Source organism: Armigeres subalbatus, chromosome 3 (assembly GCF_024139115.2).
Source record: "Armigeres subalbatus isolate Guangzhou_Male chromosome 3, GZ_Asu_2, whole genome shotgun sequence".
NCBI classification, from domain to species: Eukaryota; Metazoa; Arthropoda; class Insecta; order Diptera; family Culicidae; genus Armigeres; species Armigeres subalbatus.
In genome coordinates, this window is record NC_085141.1 from 82,056,420 (window position 1) to 82,082,551 (window position 26,132).

General features: G+C 40.4%; 1 protein-coding gene and 1 long non-coding RNA gene across 3 annotated transcripts in view; both read left to right on the top strand.

Annotated features, from left to right (window-relative positions):
* LOC134225421 (uncharacterized) overlaps positions 1 to 26,132 on the top strand; it is an 850,799-nt gene that overhangs the window by 650,142 nt on the left and 174,525 nt on the right. The gene's annotated exons all lie outside the window — the stretch shown is intronic.
* Positions 24,414 to 25,183, top strand: LOC134224899 (uncharacterized). The gene is made up of 3 exons (XR_009983101.1): positions 24,414 to 24,548; positions 24,720 to 24,938; positions 25,020 to 25,183. It is a non-coding gene; the product is annotated as an uncharacterized LOC134224899 (long non-coding RNA).

Below are 26,132 nucleotides of genomic sequence, written 5' to 3' on the forward strand. Positions count from 1 at the left end.
TATCTGTGACTTATAAAGGACCAAATTGACCATTCCAGTCAATCGATTCTAATAATAAAATAAATAAATTTTCATTAGCAAATGGCGAAAAGGCAGAGTGCCCATAATTTTAATCTAGGTCTCACTAGTCCTATTGAGGTCACGCGTAGGTTTAAAAACATTCGCAATCAAGAAAATGTGTTTGACCCTTCGTTGGGAGCTAACTGGAATTATGTGAGATCTATTACTAGAACATTTAAAAACATTGGAACCCCGGCCGGGTAATCGTGGTATTTTTTACATAGGGTAATTCGCCAAATGTTGAACTCCTAATTTCTTCGCCTATTGTTGAACGCACCTGCATTTCTTATGGGCGTGCAACAATAGGCAAGAATTTAAGCCGTTCAACATTTGGCGGTTTCCCGTACACAGAAAAAAATAATGAAAACTAATCAGCGCGTAAAAAATACAGGCTCGGAAAATTACACTATTCTGAGCATACATGAATCTTTTCCATCAATTTCGCCCTAAATGTATGCAATTTGTAAAGCATTATGCCACTTAGTCGACTAAATAGTGACATAATGCAATACAAATTGCATACATTCAAGCGGAAATCTCGTTTAAGATTACGCTCTTTCTGGCATTCCTTTTATGTGCATTGTTTTCGCGTAAATTCCAACAACTTTTTCTATCTGTGTACTTATCAAAAAATTCCCTGACAGTTCTTTATCTTTCTTGGTTAATTTGATTGGAAAACTATTTTGAGCTTTTTAGTGGAATCTTTTTACTTGCCATGAAATTTGTTTTTCATTTTCAGTCGATTACGCATCTAAATATTTTCAAAATTTAAAACAAAAATCGAAAATGCGCTGTTTTTTAAGATTGACCTAATTTTGAACGAACATCGTGTGATTTTTTCAGGCCAGTTCACGCGTCCAGCACTTTTTCGGTTTTGTTTTCGACTTTAAAAAAGTTAGAGGCTTCACAAAATATGGGTTCTTCGGGAAAGTTGACCTTAAATGAGCCAAACAATCGACTGAAAATGAAAAACAAATCTCATGGCAAGTAAAGACATTCCACTAAAAGCTCATAATAGTTTTCCAATCACATTAACCAAAAAGGATGAAGAACTCTCAGGGAAATTTTTGATAAGTACGTAGAAAATACCATGATCACCCGGGGTTTTAATGTTTTTAAATGTTCTAGTAATAGATCTCACCTAATCCAAATTATCTCCCAACGAAGGGTCAAACACATTCTCTTGATTGCGAATGTTTTCAAACCTCCACGTGACCTGATCTTCAGTAGGACTAGTGAGACCTGGATTAAAATTATATGCACTCTGCCTTTTCGCCATTTGTGAATAAAATTCTATTCCCCTTTTTTCTGTGCTGGAATTGGCTTTTGAGGTTTTTGCAGATCTTTAAGTAGTTAACCTACAAAATGGTTTAGAACTGCACATTATTCTCAAAGTTGGCATTTTTCAGAATAGCGAAACGCTATAATAACTTCGCCAAATATCGCCATATCAACATTCAAAGCAAGATCGCGAGTTCAATGTTTTTCCCCTAGCCTTACACTTTAAGGATGGATTAGGAGCTGAAGATCGACGTCAATAATAATGGAGTTGAATTCAGTTTCACATGAAGGAATTGCAATGCCTCTGGTTTCGACAATTTAGTTACGTGACCATTGTCAATATCAATTTTGGTATTCATAGGAATATCAACACCACAATAGCTATCGATATATGTTTTATATAAATCCCAATCAGCTCCAAGATAATTGAAAGTAGTGCTGATTAGATCATAAATGGCTTCTTGCGAGATTTCAAACGCCACAGGAAGATAATCAGAGTCAAAGTCACCATGAATTACCAACTGGCCAAACAGCTGACTTGAATCCGTTAAAACCAATTCAGTTGTTGACGAATTTCAAGTTGATGAAAACATTGGTCCATTGGGATATTGGATCAATCGATTGTACGATAATCGCCAGAAAACCAACCGCCAAAATGTTCTATTTACCAGAATTTAAAATTTCCCTTTATTCGTGGTCCTGTTTGAGCTGTTTGAGCCGCACCTCCTGGTGAACAGACGCTCGAGGCGTACCTTCTCACTCTAGCTGCTATCAGAAGGACAACAGTGCCCAGGCTGCACTACCTGCTAAGTACACAGCCCTTAGCTGGCGGTCTTTTGTCATAGGACGACCCGTGGAAGCGTGAGATTGGAACTTGTGGGGATCAGAGCTCTGGTGGGCGCTCCTTCCTTGATGTCAACCCACCATTTTGCAGCCCTGTTGGATCTTTTATTCTACATTTAATGCATGCATGGTCATCCAAAACGTTCTTGAGGTCAGGTCGTATGATCTACCATCAAGTAGAAGCGTGATGTGTGTTTCAAACCAAACTCAAGTCATTCTGCTCTTACTTATGGGTCCTGTACACCTCCAGTGGTGCAAAGGGCCGACTTGAAAGATCTCCATCCTGAGCGTTGCCCGGCTATCGCTTTAACCTGTTGCCAGGTTAGATTTCGGTCGACTTCTTTTATTTCTTTATTGAGGCTTCTCCGCCATGAGCCTCTGGGTCTGCCTCTGCTGCGATGTCCCGCTGGGTTCCAGTCTAATGCTTGTTTACAAATTTCGTTTCCTCTCCTACGTAGAGTGTGGCCGACCCAGCCCCACTTCCGATCCCGAATTTCTGTTGCTTTCGGCCTCTGGTGACAACGACGATGGAGCTCGTTGTTTGAGATCCAGTTGTGAGGCCACCAGGCCCGAATTATATACCGCAGGCATCTGTTAATGAACACCTGCAGCCGTTGAGTGTTCTCCACTGATACACACCATGTTTCGCTAGCGTATAACAGCACAGATTTCACGTTAGAGTTGAAAATTCGTATTTTAGTGCGTTCACTTATCTGTCTGTTTTTCCAGATATTTCTTAAACTCGCAAAGGCAGCCCTTGCTTTCTTGATCCATGCGCCTATGTCGATCTTGGTACCGCCGTCTGTCGCCATTTGGCTACCAAGATATTGGAAGCTTTCAACATTCTCCACTGGTTGCCCGGCTACTGTGAAACTGGAAGGAGTCACCGTGTTTACATCCATCGATTTGGTTTTATTGACATTTATAAATAAACCTACCGAAGAGGTGCGCTCAGCACGGTTGTTGAGGTTTGTTTTGCATATCAGAGCGCCGTTGAGCGAGGAGTGCAACATCATCCGCCAATTCGAAGTCATTTAGGTACTCCATGGTTATAGGCTGCCATAACAATCGCACGGTTTGGTTCACGGTCAATCGCATCTACCAGAATCTCGTCGATTACGATGAGGAACAGTAACGGTGATAGAATACATCCTTGCCTCACACCAGCTACGACCCGGATAGGGTCGGACAAGACCCCATTGTGCAGCACTCTACACGAGAAGGCCTCGTACTGTGCCTCGATGAGGCCGATGATTTTATCAGGAACTCCCTTGCATCTCAGGGCGCCCCACATATTCTCGTGATTAAGACGGTCGAAAGCTTTTTCGTAGTCAATGAATACCAAGTAAACCCGAGCAAAGTCTGAAAACATAATGAGAGCATATAGAAAACATATTTTGATATTGATATCAAATCGAAATCATAATTTGTTTTCAAATATGAATCATCATGACTGATTACATATTTTGATCTCATTTTGCTGTTGATTTCTAATTTGTATGATCTGACATCAAACTGTGTACTTATTTTGTTATCGGAACCAATATCAAAATTAGTTTTCGATTTGCTCTCATCGATAGCAGGAATAGTTTTCGATTTGATGTCACAGTAAGATTTTTCTGCTGTAGATTTTGATCTTTTAACCGTTAAAACGACCAAAAGGATATCAACCTGAGTTATCAAAATTAGGCGATTTCACAACAGCAAAATTAGTTATCGATTTGCTCTCAAGCTTTGCTCGGGAAGGGACTCTTGGAATTCGTTGACATGCTCCAGAATGATGCGGAGCGTGACAATATGGTCCACACAGGATCTTCCGGCACGGAATCCGGCTTGCTGCCGCCGGAGAGTTGTATCGATCTTCTCCTGAATCCGGGCTAGGATAATTTTGCACAGAACATTGAGAACGGTACACAGCAACATAATGCCTCGCCAGTTATCGCATACAGTCAGGTCCCCCTTTTTGGGCAGCTTCACTAAGATACCTTGCATCCAGTCGACCGGGAAAGTTGCGGTGTCCCAGATATCACGAAATAAAAGATGCAGCGGATGTCATGGGGTCAGCTTTGAGCATCTCAGCTGATATGCGGGCGACCCCTGGGGCTTTATTCGATTTCATGCTTTGGATGGCTGTTTGAATCTCTAGCAGTGATGGAGCTTCGGTATTAACGCGTGTTATACGTCGGATCCTAGGCAGATCATGCCGAGGTGGTGATGGCCTGGCTGGCACTTGAAAAAGTTGTTCGAAGTGCTCGAACCAGCGTTTCAGCTGGGTCGGTCAATAACTGATCATTCGCGTCTTTTACGGGCATCGTTGCATTCGTCTTCGCCCCGCTTAAGCATCGTGAGATATCGTAGAGGAGGCGAATGTCCCCGGTTGCGGCGGCTCTCTCTCCTTCATCGGCCAGAGAGTCTGCCCACGCTCGCTTGTCCCGTCGACATGAGCGTTTTACTTCCTTCTCAAGAGCCGCGTATCGTTGACGGGCTAAGACTTTGGCTCCTCTGGTTTTTGATCGCTCTATCGCGGCTTTGGCTTCTCTTCGCTCCTCTATCTTCCTCCAGGTCTCATCGGTGATCCATTGTTTTCTCTGGGTGCGTAGTTCGCCCAGATTATTCTCGCTCGTGGTGATGAAGGCATTCTTGATGGCGGTCCATTGGTCTTCCACGCTGCCACCTTCCGGAATATCTGCAGCACGCGTCTCCAGTTCTTCAACGAAGAACCGTTTCACCGTGGCATCTTCCAGTCGGCGTGTGTTGAATCGTCGTCCAACTCTTTCCTCCTGCCGACGAATCCGCGCAATGCGCAGGCGTATTTCGCCGATGAGGAGGTGATGATCAGACGCGATATCGGCACTACGTTTATTCCGTACATCAAGAAGGCTCCGTTTCTATTTTCGGCTGATGCAGATGTGGTGGATTTGATTTTCTGTAAAGCCGTCACGGGAGACCCACGTGACCTTGTGAACCGGTCGATGAGGGAAGAGCGATCCCCCGATCACCATGTCGTTATTACCACAAAATTCTGCGAACAGCTCTTCGTTTTCGCTCATTTCTCCGAGACCATGGCGTCCCATAATGCGCTCATGGTTCGAGTTGTCGGATCCGATCTTCGCATTGAAGTCGCCCAAACAGATTTTGATATCACCCTTCGGAATTCTATCTACGACGGCATTGAGTTGACTGTAGAAGTTCTCTTTGTCTTGCAGATCGGCAGCATCGGTTGGCGCATAACATTGGATTATAGTAAGGTTTCGGACCCGTGTTCTGAATCTGGCAACGATTATCCTTTCACTTATAGGTTCCCACTTCATAAGCGCAGAGTGTGCCTGAGCGCTTAGTAGGAAGCCAACTCCGCGATGCCGGGAGCGTGTTCACCTCGTAAACCAGAGTATAGCAGAACTTGTCCCGACGGTGTTCTGTGTTCTCCAAAGTTTGGCCAACGGACTTCACTCAGTCCCAGGATCTCAAGCTTCATGCGGCGTGCCTCATTGGCAAGTTGTGCCAATTTACCCTGCTGGGCTAGGGTTAAAACGTTCCATGTTCCTATTCGTGTCCGTTGTTTCGCACTAAGAGTCGTCGCCGTAAAATCAGTCCGTATTCTTTCATTATCGGATTCTCGAACAAATTGATGTTTCGGGAACAGTAGGTTGTTGGCCCAAGGTTCCGTATCCACCGGGATGGGGCTGCCATCTTAGGTATAGCTTCCGGGGAATAGCATTTCATACTCAGCCGCTGGATTCCAGAACAGACGCTGTTGGAGCCGCACCTCCTTGGTGAACAGACGCTCGGTCAGTCGGGTCAAATTTCTTTAAAGTCCCACCCAACACCAGGACTAGGCTAGTGCGCTTTGAGCGGCACACGGTCGCTTTGATAGGGCCTGCTTGGGGACACATGCAGCTTTTTATAGGAGTTCAACAGAGCCCACTGTCGAACCCCACCACATCCTAGGCAGACCCCACAGGACGCACCCTCTCACTCTAGCTGATGTCAGAAAAACAACAGTGCCCAGGCCACACTACCAGCTAAGTACGCAACCCTTAGCTGGCAGTCAATTGTCATCGACCCGTGGAAGCGTGAGTATTGGAACTTGTGAGGACCAGAGCTATGTTAGGCGCCCCTTCCCGGATGTCAACTCACCATTTCGCAGCCCAGTCATTCTGCTCAGTTCAAAGATATCATATGATTTATGTGGAGAAATTTGGCTTGTCTCCAAGTGATATTCTAGAATTCGCAAATCGTTCTGAAGTGAAGATCGTAAGGCCTATGCGGTAACGGCCTTCAAAAAGTTTATGACATCTATCAAAACTCTTCCCAACAAATCCTTAGATCTCTGTGAAGATATGTTATACCAATCTTGCTCTATTCCAACACACCAGTCCATCCAAAACGTTATTGAGATCAGGTTGTCAGATCTTCAACCATATAGAAGCGTATGTCGTGTTTCAAACCAAGCTCAGGTCATCCTGATGATTTAAAATATATCAGATAGAGCGGTCTTCAAGAAGTCGCGAAACGTTCTGAAGTTTAGATTGTAAGGCCTATGCAGATATGACCTCCAAAATGCTCTTGGCTTCAATCAAAATTCTTCTCAACAGACTCTTAGACGCCTGGCAAGATGTGTGAGATCTGTTATCCTACAATTCAGCGCATGCAAGACCATCCAAAACGTTCGTCAGATCTACAGTCATGTAGAAGCATAATGCGTGTTTCAAACCAAGCTCAGGTTTTCTGCTCAGTTCATATAAAAGGGTTTATGCGGATCATGTGATTTATGTGGATCTGCACATTATGGCTTTGCATAGAGCGACGTTCTGGAACATGCAAAACGTTCTGATGTTTAGGTCATAGGAACTACGCAGTGACTACCTTCAAAATGTTTTCGGCATCTTTTGAAACTCTCTAAACAGTTGCTTAGAAACTTCAGATATGTGATACCCATTTTGCTGTATTTGAATACAATACACCGAAAGGAAACATTCAGAAGTTGGGGTAGTAAGATCTATGCAATAAAGGTATCCTAAAAATCTTTCGGCATTTATCAAAATCCTTTTCAACAGATCCTTGAATACCTGCGATATTATATGAGACCTATCCTCCAGGTCGAAAGAAACCATACTAATCCCCCATGAGTCCGAGATCATGGCCCGAGCAGCACAAGTCAGACAAAAATGGTTGATAGAATCCGGTTACATATGAGTTGCAGCAACCTATATGGAACATGAGTGCTGCTAGGGGAAACTCGGTAGGTGCATCAATGATAAAGGGCATTTTTCCAAAAGTTCATATGAATCCATGAGTTAGACTATTTTTTAAAAGTTTTCACGCTGAAACACACAAAACTAATCCATTAGTATCAACACATTCAAAAAGATCCGCGAAATTCGAAATAATCACAAAATCATAAAAGCTTGGATTTTTTAGTCAAAAATTTAAAACGTCGTTTCTGAAAAATATTGCAGATTTTGAAGTTTGCCTGTACTGCACGAAACCGTCGATATATTGACTGATAAGTGAAAATATTGAAGGCATTCTAATTTATCCGATGCATTTACAAGTTCCCGGCCTTTTAAGGGTTAAGTGAGTTAAACCTCCAGTTGAGTAAATAGAACTTACGCTAGGTACTTGGAAGTAAAGGCAAACTACTTCGACTCCATTTACTCAAATATGGGTTCCCGTACGGGAATTCGAAGTTGGGTGGATTGAACTCACTTTTGAGAAGTTAAGTCTCTGATTTGACGTTTGTGGAGGCCAACTGCACCTACTGTTCCCAGTATTCTGACCGTATGATAAAATTGTAGCATACGTTTTAATTCGAATACTTTTTGATTGCGTTTGAAAGAATCGAAAAGGAATATTCCAAAGTTTAAAAAATAGGAATATTCTGAAAATTTTCATTGAATGTCAAGTAGAAATTCTCAGAACTCCACAACAAATAATATAGGAATGGATTGAAGCAATTTCTTGAATAGTTTTTTTTTCACCTTAGCAATAGACCATGTTGACTCCAAAACTTAAAAGCAAGCTATAAGTAGTCGTGATTGTTTTTTTTTTCACGGGCAAGGTCAAGTGACTAAATTTGACCAGTATTTAATTTTCCTGTTTTACCTGATTGGTCTAGTCATCGCTCCATCAGTACCACAAGCATACCCGTTTCACATTATTGGTTCTATCGCTGATTCCATCAATCGACTGTCGCATGCTTTTAGTCTAAACATGTAACTGGTGGATTCATATGCTAGTCCATTATATCCACTTCTTCATCAACTCGTTGTTAATAATCGCCGTCATCTGCATACCATTGTTTGGTAACTGGTTGAGCCATTACAATCGAGTTCACCGTGTAATGTGGTGACGCACATAATAAGCTTAATTAATTTGCATCGAAGGGTACAAGAAAAAGAGACTTGCCTTAATAAAAAAACAAGAAATCATGCATCGTATCGCATGTTTGTGTCTTGCAATTCGGGAAACACCGTTGAAAATAAAGACAAGAAATAGCGTTTATCAGCTAATAATTATTTTTCGAAGGCATATTCATAAATAAATGATACGAATACGAGTAAAATATTTCAAATCTATCTATTTCAATCTATGTGTTGGCTTATATTGACGAAATATTTGTTTTGTGAAAATGCTCATGTAATTGTCAACATATGCATGAGATTTTGATTAAATTGAACCTCCTGTTAAATATACAACTCCTTAGTAATCAATGGGATTAAAAAAATAAAAAAAAGATTCTGAGATCTCGATTGATAACATAGTTTTTCTGTTTTGGACGCAAGTTCCTCATTTAAATAAACAAACAGAAAATTTAAATGTTTAAAAATTTAAATTGTTCAAAATCCAATCCTGGAACATTGAAAAATGATGCCCAAATTCCAAAGGAGAGCGAGGGCTCAACTTTTTGTGATACTAAATACTCTATTCGCACAATAGCGTAACAGAGGGGGATGTTGGAAAAATCCCAAAAAGTAGAGAACGTCATGTTCGCACCATCCTTCAACTAGTTTTGCCAATTATTTCAAGTGACATCTTAATTCATTCACTTGCGTTATAACCATTCTGACAGGTTCTATTGACTCACAACGTCGTCACAACAACCATACTTCAAGTAATCATCATTATCAACACAATCTCCTACACCGATAAAAACACGTACCATTAATTACTGTCCCGGCTTCATCGGACTAATCTCCTCTCTGACAGTTTTTGCATCGACAATCCACACACCGCATCGGAGCTTCCAGCCTCATCGAACAGGTTTCTTCCGAGTTAGAGAACCTATTAATAGTAACGGCGTCGCCGTTACCGTCATCGTCATTCCGCTAGTCGGAATGCTGACTATTTTCATAAGCCAGATCCAAGTCGCATCCGTCCAGCATCATCGTCGTCATCATAGTTGGATGGTGGATCAGGTCAATTTTGCTATTCTTAGCCCTAACAGTAACTGCTGAAGCTACGACGAAGGCTGATGTCGGCAACGACGCAGCACAAAACATCCTTTATGAAGGTATGATTTTGCTTGAATCTTTACCACGACCATAACGACGGCGTCCAACCCATCCGGAGCTCACAGAGGTGCAAATTCCGACGAAGATGATCCGAGTAAATTAATTTTATTGCTCTGACTTCATCTACCTGCGCCGCGCTATGCCAGGCTTATGACGACAGCTGAATGAGGATGAGACTGGTGAACGATCATATCGAACAAATCGCGGGAAACGATTAATCGACGGAACTGCGCCAATTGGAAAATATTTCAACGGATACCTCCTCGGCAAACACGCCACGGCCATCTCTGCTCACCTTGAATCTGAACCTTTTGAACAAATCCCATGTTCAATCACGTTGAGCCTGAATCTGGAACCGGTGGAGCATGTAAACAATCTTGACAGTGACATTGAAAAAGGAGAAGGGATACTGAGCGGAAGAGGGCAGTTTTAAGCCTCCAGCATCGATAATCGCAGCAACGACGGCAAGCGAGCAGGTATGAAACACACGAATCGCGATAAGAACACATTTGGAAACTGAGAGACACTAAACACAATCGTGATTATCGTCAGCTTCAGCACCATCACTTCTGCTGATGATGTGGGTATCGAATTATTATCATCCCCCCGAGGTAGAAGGATGATGGATTGCTCGGTATGGGGACACGGTAAAATGCTGTCGATAATAACACGTGGGAGGTCATTGAAGTCGAGGTTACGAATGTTGGAATTTATGTACAATAAGTTACAAACATCCAAACAAACGCGTGCGATCCGGAAACAAAATCATTACGTGGCTTGAACAACTGATGTCATTCGGAAATTAGGCATATTGAAATTCTTTTCATCACATGACAGACCTACTCAAACGCTGTCTCCAGGGTAAGCATATGCGGTATTTCGAAAAAATTCGTTTTAGGGCATTCGAAACGAAATTTCGCGGAATTCCGCGGAATTTGAGTATGGCGAAATCTGATTTTCTGATTTCGTTTCGTATCGATAAATTTCAAAAATTTCGACAGAAAATTCAATCTTTTAGCGAAATTAAACGAAATTTCGCGGAATTTCGAAATTAATTTTTAATAACTCCAATTTCCATATCATAAAAAAAATTAGGCTGCGCCGCTGAATTAAGCCATTCAAATTCTTCTCAATATTTTATACATATAAATTCTTTCACTAAATCTCATTACGTAATACAATTCTGCATCTTCAACAGAAACGCAATTTAAACATTATTGTTCAGTGAAGTAAAATAATTTGTAGATCTCATCGTTTTGGTATGCTATATTTTGTTTAATTAACTGAGTTGTGTATGAAATATGTAATGTATTATGAGGCGTTCGATCGATTTGTGCTCTTCTAGTTGTGGAAACTATTCGATAAGCGAAATAATTCTCACTGTTCATTTCATTTATTTAGTTAACATCTAAACAGATAACACTGAATCAACAATTTGACGCCACAATGCACGGTTCGAGGCCGCATCTCTCCATCCTCGGATACGCCCCACGCTCGCCAAGTCGTTCTGCATCTGGTCTGCCCATCTCGCTCGCTGCGCTCCACGCCGTCTCGTACCTGCCGGATCGGAAGCGAACACCATCTTTGCAGGGTTGCTGTCCGGCATTCTTGCAACATGTCCTGCCCATCGTACCCTTCCGGCTTTAGCTACCTTCTGGATACTGGGTTCGCCGTAGAGTTGGGCGAGCTCATGGTTCATTCTTCGCCGCCACACACCGTCTTCTTGCACACCGCCAAAGATGGTCCTAAGCACCCGTCTCTCGAATACTCCGAGTGCTTGCAAGTCCTCCTCGAGCATTGTCCATGTTTCATGTCCGTAGAGGACTACCGGTCTTATTAACGTCTTGTACATGACACATTTGGTGCGGTGGCGAATCTTTTTGACCGCAGTTTCTTCTGGAGCCCGTAGTAGGCCCGACTTCCACAGATGATGCGCCTTCGTATTTCACGACTAACGTTGTTGTCAGCCGTTAGCAAGGATCCGAGGTAGACGAATTCCTCGACCACCTCGAAGGTATCCACGTCTATCGTAACACTGCTTCCCAGGCGGGCCCTGTCGCGCTCGGTTCCGCCCACAAGCATGTACTTTGTCTTTGACGCATTCACCACCAGTCCAACTTTTGTTGCTTCACGTTTCAGGCGGGTGTACAGTTCTGCCACCTTTGCAAATGTTCGGCCGACAATGTCCATGTCATCCGCGAAACAAATAAATTGACTGGATCTGTTGAAAATCGTACCTCGGCTGTTACACCCGGCTCTCCGCATGACACCTTCTAGCGCAATGTTGAACAACAGGCACGAAAGTCCATCACCTTGTCTTAGTCCCCGGCGCGATTCGAACGAACTGGAGCGTTCGCCCGAAATCTTCACACAGTTTTGCACACCACCCACCGTTGCTTTGATCAGTCTGGTAAGCTTCCCAGGGAAGCTGTTCTCGTCCATAATTTTCCATAGCTCTACGCGGTCTATACTGTCGTATGCCGCCTTGAAATCAACGAACAGATGGTGCGTTGGGACCTGGTATTCACGGCATTTTTGAAGGATTTGCCGTACAGTACAGATCTGGTCCGTTGTCGAGCGGCCGTCAACGAAGCCGGCTTGATAACTTCCCACGAACTCGTTCACTAATGGTGACAGACGACGGAAGATGATCTGGGATATCACTTTGTAGGCGGCATTAAGGATGGTGATCGCTCGAAAGTTCTCACACTCCAGTTTGTCGCCTTTCTTGTAGATGGGGCATATAACTCCTTCCTTCCACTCCTCCGGTAGCTGTTCGGTTTCCCAGATTCTGACTATCAGTTTGTGCAGGCACGTGGCCAGCTTTTCCGGGCCCATCTTGATGAGCTCAGCTCCGATACCATCCTTACCAGCTGCTTTATTGGTCTTTAGCTGTTGGATGGCATCCTTAACTTCCCTCAAGGTGGGGCTGGTTGGCTTCCATCGTCCGCTGAACTGACGTAATCATCTCCTCCGCTGCCTTGACTTTCACTGCCTGTACTCTCAGCGCCATTCAAATGTTCCTCGTAGTGCTGCTTCCACCTTTCGATCACCACACGTTCGTCCGTCAAGATGCTCCCATCCTTATCCCGGCACATTTCGGCTCGCGGCACGAAGCCTTTGCGGGATGCGTTGAGCTTCTGATAGAAATTGCGTGTATCTTGAGAACGGCACAGCTGTTCCATCTCCTCACACTCCGCTCCAGGCGGCGTTTCTTCTCCTGAAAAAGGCGGGTCTGCTGTCTCCGCTTCCGTCTATAACGTTCCACGTTCTGCCGGGTACCTTGCTGCAGCGCGACCGCCCGCGCTGCGTCCTTCTCCTCCAGAATCTGTCTGCACTCTTCGTCGAACCAATCGTTCCGTCGACTTCGACCCATATACCCGACGTTGTTCTCCGCTGCGTCGTTAATGGCTGCTTTAACTGTACTCCAGCAGTCCTCAAGAGGGGCCCCATCGAGCTCACCTTCTTCCGGCAACGCTGCCTCGAGATGCTGCGCGTATGCAGTGGCGACATCAGGTTGCTTCAGTCGCTCTAGGTCGTACCGCGGCAGTCGTCGGTACCGAACATTGTTGATGACGGATAGTTTTGGGCGCAGTTTAACCATCACCAGATAGTGGTCAGAGTCGATGTTAGCGCCACGATATGTCCTGACGTCGATAATGTCGGAGAAAGAAGTGCCGTCCATCAATCAGAACGTGGTCGATTTGTGATTCTGTCTGCAGTGGTGATCTCCAGGTGTACCGATACGGGAGGCTGTGTTGGAAGTAGGTGCTACGAATGGCCATATTCTTGGAGGCGGCGAAATCAATTAGTCGTAGGCCGTTTTCGTTCGTCAGCCGGTGAGCGCTGAACTTTCCAATAGTCGGTCTAAACTCCTCCTCTTGGCCAACCTGAGCGTTCAAATCTCCTATGATGATTTTGACGTCGTGGCTTGGGCAGCTGTCGTACTCACGTTCCAGCTGCGCGTAGAATGCGTCCTTATCATCATCAGTGCTTCCGGAGTGTGGGCTATGGACGTTGATTATGCTGAAGTTGAAGAACCGGCCTTTGATCCTCAACCTGCCCATTCTTTCATTGATCGGCCACCACCCGATCACGCGCCTTTGCATATCGCCCATCACTATGAAAGCTGTTCCCAGCTCGTGTGTGTTGCCGCAGCTCTGGTAGATGGTATGATTACCTCTAAACGTTCGCACCATTGATCCCTTCCAACAAACCTCCTGCAGCGCTACGATGCCGAATCCACGGTCCTTGAGCACATCGGCGAGTATGCGTGTGCTCCCGATGAAGTTGAGAGATTTGCAGTTCCACGAACCGAGTTTCCAATCGCTAGTCCCTTTTCGTCGCAGTGGTCTTCGCCGATGGTTCCGGTCCGTACTCTCTTGTTGATTGTTCGTTGCTTATGATTTTTTAAAGGCTGGCTTGCAGGGCCTGACACCAAACCCCCTAATTCTCACTGTACTACTGAGTATTGTCCGTTTTCCGTTGTCTTTGAAAAGTATTCAGTTTAAACAATCATTGTTTGAAAGTAATGAAATGGAGATGGTGATTTTTCAGAAGTTTTCCTGATTTAGTAGATTGTTAGATTTTTGAAGATATAAGAATGCTCAAGATTTGAGGCATTCTCTGATATATCATTTATTTCGGATTCTGGAACTGATTCATATCTTTCCAATTGAGATCATTGTCATGACCTAAACTTCTACCTTAAGATATTTTTGATTCCGTACATTATGGAAATCTATAATTTTCTCACTTTTTCTAGATCCTTCAGATCCAGATTATTCAAATGCTTCAAAATCATACCGGTTTTCTGTCACAATCGTACCGGTGCGGTGCGTTTTCCGTAGGGCAGCTTGTTTTTAGTTTGGACGTGCTGCTGCTTTTAACAATTCATATTTAGCAGACCCTCCTTAGCCGTGCGGTAAGACGCGCGGCTTCAAAGCAAGAGCATGCTGAGGGTGGCTGGATTCGATTCCCGATGCCGGTCTAGACAATTTTCGGATTGGAAATTGTGTCGACTTCCCTGGGAATAAAAAGTATCATCGTGTTAGCCTCATGATATACGAATACAAAACTGGTAACTTGGCTTAGAAACCTTGCAGTTAATAACTGTGGAAGTGCTTAATGAACACTAAGCTGTGAGGCGGCTTTGTCCCAGTGTGGGGGATGAAATGCCAATAATAAGAAGAAGATATTTAGCAATAATAGTAAAGGTCTGCGTTCGAGTTGTTGGCATAAAATGAGTAATGGCCAAAATACTATTTTTTGTATGAAAAGCGCGTAAATGTCCAGCCATTCTTTTTACACGTATTCTCAACCAACAAGTTGCATTCAAAAAAAAATCCTGTCTTATCATTTCATATTGAAAATCGGCAGGATCGGACTATGGACTCAAAAGTTATGGCAAAAATACTATTTTTATATAATATACCAGTAGTCAAGTTTTTTTTTTCTAAATAATTTTTGACTACAGCACTGCAAGTAAAATAGAACATAGGTTTTTAATTGCAGATTTATTTTTGTATGGTGCTTCGATCATCTGGAGTGAAAATAAAATTGATACTTCGAATAATCAGTTCCGACCTGTATTTGGAAGATTCTGTGTCAAATTAATTAGGTTACACTGCACTGTTATATCATGTTCATAAAATCAGCAAAAAACCATTTTTTTACTGAAATTTGTTCTCTATTTTGCTTAACTGCAGAAATAACGACTTTACATACTCATCACGGAATTCGGAACGTTTCCGAGGCACTAGGAAATGCGAGGCAAATAGACTGTTTTTCCAGATTTTCCCTATGGCATTTGGTTAACATTTATGTAGAATGAAATTAAGTGTTTAAGTTTCATTTCAAATGTTCGATCACTATTCTAATTTGAATCTGGAGCAAAATAGAACGAACTCGCTGGATTCCCCAACACATGATTTTAAAATTTTCAATTTAATAAAAAAAAAATTATGTTGCGGCCCAGAAAGGCGCCGTAATTGCAAAGTGGATTGATCCGTAGATAAAATGACGCATTTATACACCAAAACAATTGAAAAATATTTGAATCTCGTGATTCATTTCTGGTTCAAATCTGCAGAAAAAAGAACTGAGCGTTATACCAGTTTTATTTTTTTGACAGTTGACTCGTATAAAAAATGAATCTAGAACAGCTGCTGGGAAAATTAATGTTTCAGATTCATATTCAAACTGACAGTTCCGAACGATTTGAATCACTGCTGATTTTACTGGCCGTTATATTTAATCAAAATTATGTCCTTTTGATGCCGGAAAGGTCAAGGGGGAGGGGGTAATAAAAGATAAATATTAAAATGAAAAAAAAAAATCAAAAACCTCCTCGGATTTGTTAAAGAATGTTTTGAAAATCCTAATAATTTTCCGATTTTTTTTTTGTTGTCGCATCAAAATTTTATTTTAGTGAAAAAAAATTCTACGACATTATTTCACTCAAAAAATATTAAATTAAATTATTTTTTCCGCGGATTTTTTTTATTCGTTTTTTTTGCGTTTTTTTGCATTATTTATATAATGTTAAAAAAACAATTTAATAAAAATTTAGCGGAAAACAATTAAATTTCGTTTCGTTTCGTAAAATTTCGAATCAAATGGACCCGGATTTCGTTTCGTTTCGAAGTTCCGGAAGAAAATTTGAATTTCGTTTCGTTTCGTTCCGATCCAACAGTAGCATTTCTAATTTCGTTTCGTTTCGTCAGGAAAAATTGTGTTATCGCATACCCTTACTCTACAATTAATGTACAAAACAATATTTAATTTAAAATGATTTGAAGTTCCACGTTAGATTTTCAATTGTCTACTTGAAATATATGTTTTCGATTCTGGACGACAGAATCAGAATTTTGTTTGTATTCGCGATGCTCATATCTAAAATCGACTGGTGACTGCCACACTTAACTCATTTCACAGTATTCGGTCAATTTTACCGAATTCTCAACAGCAGAACTGTTCGGTAATTATTTTACAGATTTCCTGTGATTTTTTTCCATTGCTCAACTGTCAAAATCACCGAAAATCTGTAAAATTATTTTCCGAACAGTTCTGCTGTTGAGATTTCGGTAAAATTTCACCGAATTCGGTGATTTATTTTAAGTGTGTGGTGTTAGCTGATTGATTGGGAAAATTCCTAAATTAGTTGGTCACAAAATTAGTCGTGGCTCGTCGCTTTAACGCTACTTCTTAACAAGTAATTAGGTTCAGGTTTCCCTTAATACAAGATGCCATACTAATGCTTTCCACAAACGTACATTTTATTCAATAAGGCAAAGACAAAGGTGCTGTTTGAAAGAGATGGCGCCACAACATTTAAAGTAAAATAAATTTCCTTGTATGGACAAATCATCCGTTCTCATTAACTACGCATCGCATCAATATGAAACCTGGGTCAAAAAGCAACAAATAATTTTTAGATTTTTTGTTCCCACGACTTGTTTTACAGTTCTAAACAATAAAAGAGATTACATTGTACCTCCATACTAAATTCTAGCTGTATACTTTCATTTTTTTTCAAGACTGTTCTCCACCTCGTGTGTGTGGAAGGAACATTGAAAGCTTACGATATCGAACAGCAGATGTCACTAGTGTATATGCAATATTACATTGATACAAACACACAGCAACACCACCTGTCGCCTGATAATGGAAATATTGCAATTATACCATCAGGTTTAGTGGCTGTTGTTAAAATATTTAGGAACGGCCTCAAGCGGAATTTTTGCTAGAATGCAACTGACGATCTCCTATTAAAACGGATTATTTGAAATTTGCATAAAAAGTTCAGTCACAAGACGAATCATTGCATAAATGTACAGTACAGTTTTACAGTAATTAGCGTAACTGCTTCGATTAACGATTGAAAACCAACTGTAATGAGAGACAATTAGTTAAGTGAAAAAACACCAGCATTATCAATATTTTCATCTTTAGTTGCAAATTTCCTCCTCATTCCTCTATTCACTCAAACATTTCTGGCGCAAACAATGGCTAATGATGTGCAAAATGATGATGATTCTATTTTTCACTTGAGAGTCAAATACGGCAAATCAAACCTGTGTAAAACGGTGATCCTAATACTTATAATAATAATGCGCCTTTGTTATCACTAGCAGTATGCGAATTAATTTTACTTGAGTTCTGCTGCTGGCCGACCACACGATGATTTACCGCTAAAGTGCAGCAGACGCCTTCGTTGAGGTTGAACTATCAGCTGCAACTACCTATGACGGCCACTACCGATGCTAATGGTATTCTATTGCAATCGCTATCGGCGTTCTCATTAGCTGTGCTGCTGTGTCTAGCTGGAGCTAGACTAGCACCCGAATTTGAAGCCAAACAACGAACCCTAATCCGATCTTTACATTCACCAAATCGCTCATGTAGTGTTTTAATCTCGGTCAGACGATGGACATTAGAAGTTCGTGACCTGGGGAGATTGTTCATGATCATCATCAGGAACTTGCTTTGAACTCGTTTAAGTTCCAAAGTTTCAAATAAAGCAAAATCATGCTGAGACTGGCTGGGTTCGATTCCCGCTGCCGGTCTAGGCAATTTTCGGCTTGGAAATTGTCTCGACTTTCCTGGGCAAAAAAGTATCATCGTGTTAGCCTCATGATATACGAATTGTTGGCGCGGCACCAAACGTATAAAAAGGGTCAAAGTCTTCTTAGCGATTTCCTTAGCTAAAAGGAATATACTTCAATCTTCAATAATTCAAATTTCGTCTTATAAATAGTACTCACATTTCAGTGACTCTAGTCTACGTTTCCACGTCTTAGCTACCGTCCAGTGTTCAGTCTAGTCAACCAATTTTTAAGTACATTTTAAGGTCTTAGTCTTAAGTCATTCTTTAGGTCGTAGTTTCACTTACAGTCTCGTGATCGTGTAATAATTTTCGGTTTAATTTAGTTGTAATTCATTAAATATAGGATAAGTAGTGCATGAAAGGTAACCTAAACAATATTAATAGATTCACATTAATAATTCATTTTCAGGGTGTGTTTCGCATGTAAACTCACTAATCTAGTTTTGTATAGTGCATAAGATAGTAAAGAGGTAATATTTTAAGGTAGTTTTATATGAAATACTAAATAAACAGGCTGCACAATTCACATCACCACATTTTCACCGTTTATCATCATTCCTTTTTTTTCATGGTTTTGTTTTTCTTCGCTGACACTGTCAGAGCTGTCGGATGACAACTGGTCTGTCAGACCTGCTTCCCATCTCTGTGGGAATTTTCGGATGCAGCGTCGATGTTCGTAACGCGTCCCGCAACACGAATGCAAAATGGTAACTTGGCTTTGAAATCTCACGGTTAATAACTGTAGAAGTGCTGAATGAACACTAAGCGGCGAAGCGGAAATGTCCCAGTGAGGTATACCCCGTTAGGCATAAGTACGTTTGGCAAAAAGAACGATAGGCATAACGGACGTTAGACATGAAGTACGTTTGACATAATGGACGTTAGGCATAAATGACCCAAAGAACAGCCTATGGACATAAAGAAGGCAGAATTATGCCAAACGTCCGTTATGCCTAGCGTCCATCATACCTAACGAATTCCGAATTATGAGTTTTTGCGTGACTCTTCCAGACCGACATGCCATATTCGATCACAAGTGGATGACTTGCTTGTAGACAGCAAGCTTATTTTTCAGGGACAATGACGACCGACGAGTACAGTAGTTACATCAGAACGTTACACTTCGTCACCGTTCAGTCAATTTGTTGCCTGAAAATAAGCTTGCTGTCGAGTGTCAAGCAAAGGTAGTCTGCCTAATTGGCCCATTCCACTGTCATGCTATTGAGGCTGATTTTACAATCCTTAGACGGAATATGTTTGGGGGATTTTTAGTGGGGAAATACCTGGGTCTTCGCCGCGTTGATATAGATTTTCCAGATGGTAAGGTACTCTGTCAGGACGTTGGGCCTCGTTGGAGCATTGCCATTAACGCTATGATCACTCTACCTTTGTGTCATCTACGAATAGAGACAGAATGTCGCCTTCTGGAGGCTCTGGCATGTCGGCTGTGAACATGTTAAAAAGCAGGGCTCGAGGATACTAATGCGCATTAAAACTCACTCCACTGATTGAGACCCAGAATTTCCCCGCCGGCAGGTAGTTGTTTATGATTTTCACCAGGAAGCTGAGAAGAATGTAGCATTGTAGTTTGTACACCAGGCCATCATGTCAAACACTGTTGAACGCCTCCTCGACATCCGGCAAGGCCATGGTGGAGGCTATCGAGACAAAATTGTTCCGTCTGAGGACGTTGGTAACTCGGGTCAGTTGGTGTACGGTTGATCGACCGCGTCGGAAATCAAACTGTTTCTCGAGCAGCCTCGGCTATAGCCGGTGGTTAATCGCCTTTTCGAATAGCTTGGATAAGCACTCATGTTTTCCAGGTCGGGATTCAGAATGTTGTCGAAGCCGTGGAGATTGCACAAATCAAGCATCCGAAAGATATTCAATTTGCAAAAAAGAGTTAACCGCGGTGGAGGTTGGTACTCGAATTCTGATGGCTTTTCCGCAAACGTGACCTTTAAGTGGTCTTGTTGTTTAGGAGTTATCACGCCTATCTAGAGAGTAGGAGGTTGAGAGTTCGAGTCCCTCCAAGACACGTGGATTCTTTTTCATATCAATTTGTCCATTTCGAAAAATGTGCTGTGCATATGCACAGCCAAGATATTTAACAAAAAAATGGTTTTCGTACGGCCGAGTTGCCGAATAATATGCAATCAATCGTTCATGTTTGTTATGTACACTGTACTATACAATGTACGTACATGGATTCTATTCCTTTGTATAGATATACATTAGATAGGTCAATTACTTAACACAGTCAAATATTATGATAATTAGCCACGACGGAATTCAGAATTGAATGTGAAATTCGGTAACAGAAAGTGTATCAGATCATAATTTTAAGTTTCTGTGATATAAATAATAAAATCAATGAAATGTCAAACAATTCTATCTTAATTTTACATTATTCTATCGGAAACCTTGGTGAACGAGCACGTGGCTGTCAAAACAAATCAAAACAAACTTCACTGCATTTCATGCAAACCGCAACTGGCACCTATTCTATTACTAGAAACATCAACCAAAATGGATATCTTTGCATTTTCTAAAGTAGCCGTCCGTAGCAGAATCACGAGTGCGCGTCGGAGTGTAGCAGTCACACATTTTGTATGGATGATTCAATTTATTTGTATAAACTATAACGTTTGGTCTACAGCGTTACGTAATGTGTGAACGACCCTTATTGATAATCCATTCTTTCTAGACCACCATTCTATATGAACGAGATGATCCGAGAGGAAATGCATCATCACATCGCAAAACAAAGAAATACGGCACCAATCTCGTCGCTTCTTTTTGCTAACACGTGTGCTCACTGGTGAAAAAAATCACAAAAATAAGAAATAAACCTTCCTTTTCATTGCTTTGTTGTTCGATGGGATGGAAATAGGAGCTATGGAATGATGTGCCGAACCGATCCCCTATAATGATTTTTTTGTTCATATGGCCCATCAACGATGCACGGGGAAAAAGTTTCATGAATTTTTGAAACTCTGCGATCTAACTTGTACAATAATGAAAAAAAAATCCCTCGTTTTGAATTATTGCTACAAAAAATTAAACTCTGAGATTTTGAAAATATTTAGAATTTAAATGACTATACCTTTCCATGTCTTGTGTCATGTATATTTTTTATAGTCCTCTAACGTTCATTCGTTCTTTTACCTATGCATAAACAGTGATAACAATTTTATTACCTAGGGTATAATGACCAATAGTGGACCCTTCAGCCATATTTGCATTATTACTCCATCGGGATAACCTAACTTACATTCTAATGATTTAATAACTTGCATTTGAAATGCCGTAGAATGTAAAACTACATGTTTTTTTTATGATATTGTAAAAAATAAACACGAGAGTATCCAGTATACAGTATTTTGGGGGTCAGAATAGAAAAAAAGAACATCCCGAAACGGAACATGAAAATCAAATAGAGAGTCGACTATAGGTAAAACATTTCCTAGTATGGACCCCGAGGGATTTTACTATACGGCAAATTCAGTCAGACTTTCAGATGTGAAATTCAACTAGCAACGTCGTGTATTTGACTGCCGTAATCTGAAAAAGTGACGTATACGCCATTTTCCAAAAATGTTGTTAACGAGTACTACTCATCGAGCTCTTTAACAGAAAAATGGAAAAAAATGTATGTTGTAAAATGGCTGTTACGTCACTTTTCCAGATTACGGCAGTTGAGTGTTTTATGTATGCACTGTGCTGGGGAGATGCAGAACTTGATAATAGATATCACGTGAAACTCATATGTTGACATTTTCCCGCCTTAAGGCAGGAAGTGAAAAATTCCGCAACTAGGGGGTCCACTATTGGACATTTTATGCTACGTGCCAATTTTATCTATCCACGGTTTTATCACGTTTTTGACCCGATGTTATCTCGTCGCAATTATAATACGTTTTGAACCTGAATTTGTCACGCTCGTTCATATAATAATTTTTAAGTGACTTCTATTCTTAGAAATAATACTGTAAACAACTTATGACTTTCTTTAAATATCTGTTGCTTGCCATGAATCATTCGTAAATGTCTGCCATTGCTTTTAGAAATCTGTATGACTGTATGGTCTACTGGGTCTCCAGTAGCATTGCGAGCAAAGGCGTAGAATTTCCAATCCGGAGATGGCGAGTTCGATTCTCGGTCCGGTCTAGGATGTTTTCGGGTTGGAAACATTCTCGACACCCTGGGCATATTGTATCCATTGTACACACAAGATACATACTCATGCAATGGCGGGCACAGAAAAGCTTTCAATTAATAACTGAGGAAATGCTATTTGAATACTAAGTTGAAAAGCAGGCCAAGTTCCAGTTGGAATGTAGAGCCATTGAAGAAGAAGAAGGTGACAAACAAGAGGTTGTATTGTTTATACATTTTGCAATTTGCAATCAAAGTATCGTTTTATATAAATGAAGTGAGTTCACAAAATCACTCTCACCATTTAATAATTATAAAACTCACATTAACATTAACTTTGAACATTAACTTTAAAATTGAACTTTTTGGATTGATTTTAGTCTGAACGTGGTGAACCACAGACATGTTTAATACTTAATTACCATGGTAAAAAGGATATAATTGCATAGTAGGGTAACAAATAATGACAAGAAAAGCTTGGAGTAAGAATGGGCTTCATGATCATGCGGTTAGCGGCGTCACTCGTCTAAGCGCATTTACGTGCTGTGGGTTCGATTCCCGTCCTAATAAAAGATAATTTTTGGTGACTGGGCATTGTGTAAATGATCCTGGCCGTTGTCTAAATGCCGTGATCCTGTCTGTTTTTGAATGTCGTGGGATTAGTTTGACATATGTACAAATAACCTGGGGCCCTCCTTAGCCGTGCGGTAAGACGCGCGGCTACAAAGCAAGACCATGCTGAGGGTGGCTGGGTTCGATTCCCGTTGCCGGTCTAGGAAATTTTCGGATTGGAAATTGAGGTCTCCAAGCAGATTTTACCAACACTATCACAGAGTGATTTTTTTTTGCTGCACACTGAATCAAAATGAAAATTATCATTTTCACCTGATATCTAGTTCAAATTTGCGATATTTTTCTTAGTGTTTCCACGCATTGTTTGTTGTTTTCTAACAGCAAACAAGAAAAATATGACAGTTCTAACAGCAAACAAAGGAAAATTTTGTAAACACAGCACCAACACCAATGGGGATGGAGAGGGCTATTGTCTCGACTTCCCTGGGCATAAAAGTATCATCGTGTTAGCCTCATGATATACAAATGCAAAAATGGTAACCTGGCTTAGAAACCTCGCAACTGTGGAAGTGCTTAATGAACACTAAGCTGCGAGGCGGCTCTGTCCCAGTGTGGGGATGTAATGCCAATAAAAAGAAGAAGAAGAAGAAGAAGAGATGTACAAATAACCTGTATAAATATGTTGGGTATGGGTGACTTTAAATGAGATTTTTTTTTATTCTTCTACTTCGTATCGTTCTAGCAAGGAATATAATTGTCGATGAAAAATGTAAAAAACAAGCAACAAACGAAGATAGCGATAAGTATTTCTCCTCATCTGCAGAGGATTAAGACAATAGACTAACGCAAAATGAACTCCCCCAAGAAATTATGACGTTTGAGCGGGTCGCATAATGAACGCAAAATGAACTTTTGTTCGAGAAGACGACCCGCTCAAATGTCAAAATCCATCGGGTGAGTGAATTTCATGAACTCCTGCACAGGTCTATGTTGCGTTCCATTTTATTTGCAACAAACATGGAGAGGTAATTGTTGTAAACTTTTCAAACCGCGATAACTTATACACGGACAGAAAATTGTTCCAATTGAATCTATAATATCGTTTATTGTATTTAAATTACTAATATTATTGGATTCATATCTATGTTTAATGATTTTATAATTTTAGTTCACATGAATACGATGTAAAATAATGTTTGTTTTGAAAATCGAATCTACAATAATAATATTGTTGAAATAATAAAATTTATTTTTATTTCAAAAAAGTTTATTTTTAATTTAACGTGTTGTTACTCGTGGTCATCCTGGACAAAAACCGCATCGAATAGTATAATTTAAAGTAACGCGAACGTAACGCGTCTAGAAAAAAAAAATAAAAACAACTCATCTGTCATCTCTGCTGTTCCTAATTCGAAGGAAGTGCAACAACTTGAATTTAAATTCAGATTTTCTATCGAAAGAGATCCGTGATACGATCGGTCATCCATTTGTCCTTGGCTATTCCTTCAATAGTAAGTATACTTATTCATAAAGACAATCGTGAAAACATATCAATTCATCAACAATTTAAAAAACTTATTTTAGTTGCCCTGCATCAACGACTCAATTCGATGGAAATTGATATGATTGATATTGATATCACTTTCAATTATACTAACGCTAATTCATTTATGTGCCTATAGAATACCCGGAGTAACAGTCAACGATGAAGCAAACTCCCAAAAACAAACGATGGTTGACAAGTGCATCGACGTACCTAAAAAAATCGGTTCCAACTGTTCCAGCATGCCCCTTGCTCCCATTAGCTACTGGGCTTATGATGTCACCAAGGATTTCATAACAAAGATGTGTCGGAAAATCACAAACTACCAGTGATGTAGGAAAATCGAAAACGAAAACATGTGAGTACAGTTTTAAGGCACCTTTACAAAAAAATCCTATCTGCTTTGTTCCTGACGAAGTAATATTTTTCTATTTTCTAGAATTATTCCGAGGTGACGTAGAATAAATTTGGCCTGGGAGACAATGCTGAGTCTGAAGCCTTATGTCCATTTACCCGGCGATACAATGAATCAAGTTTTGAATCATATTATGTGAGTATAATAAGCATATATGTATGCAAAAATGAAAAATATATGCATCAGAATAGTCAAACGTTTCGCCAGTTAAAAGAAAGAATTTGAAAGAAAATGCTAAAAGTATATTACATTTATTTTTATTTCAAAAATAAAATGCTTATGATAATAATAATAATATAATTGAAACAACAATATTTTGATTATATTTCCTATGATAATTTGTATTTGAAACAATAAACAATCTCTTTTTAAAATAACAATTATGTGCACGGTTAACATGACGTTACAGCGTTACTGCAAAACCGAAGATTCAAACCACCAAATACCCGTATGAATTCAAATATATTTTCTTTTAATTTCAACAATATGATTTTATACTTGATGTTGAAAACAAAAAGAATTTCTTATTACCGCCAAAACAATGTGAAATTCTTTTTGAATTTACATCAAATATTATTAGTTTTACAAGAGTTTTTTCTGCGTGTATATTTCAGAAGTAAACCACAACAGATGGTTAAGTTTGTGTCTAAACATTGATAATTGAAAAAAACATGTAGAATGTAACATGTAAAACATGTAGTTTTGTGGGGACCCGAGTTCGTGCAAATTGCAGTTTGACCTATAAATCTCGCGCTTAGTTTCATAGGGGCGTAACTGTATTGATCGATTTCTCTTCGTCGATGTTTTCTTTTTATTATTGTATAGAATTGCGCTAGTTTGTCGATGATTTAATGGTTTGGTGTGATAAAGGATGATTGTATCTTGCACCAGAATCAATAATCACGGTTGTAGCTTTTGAAATAATTGAGTTATTAACAAAATATAAAATCGATTAAAAGAAATCGATCAATGCAGTTACGCCCCTATGAAACTAAGCGCGAGAAATGATTGATTCATAGTTAAATGCTCACAATATTCTGTACAATAACATTGATAGATATTAAAACCTTACAGGTACATATAGCGAAAAATATTCTCCAATATTTTCCGTCTAAATTTTCATCACATTCTAATATT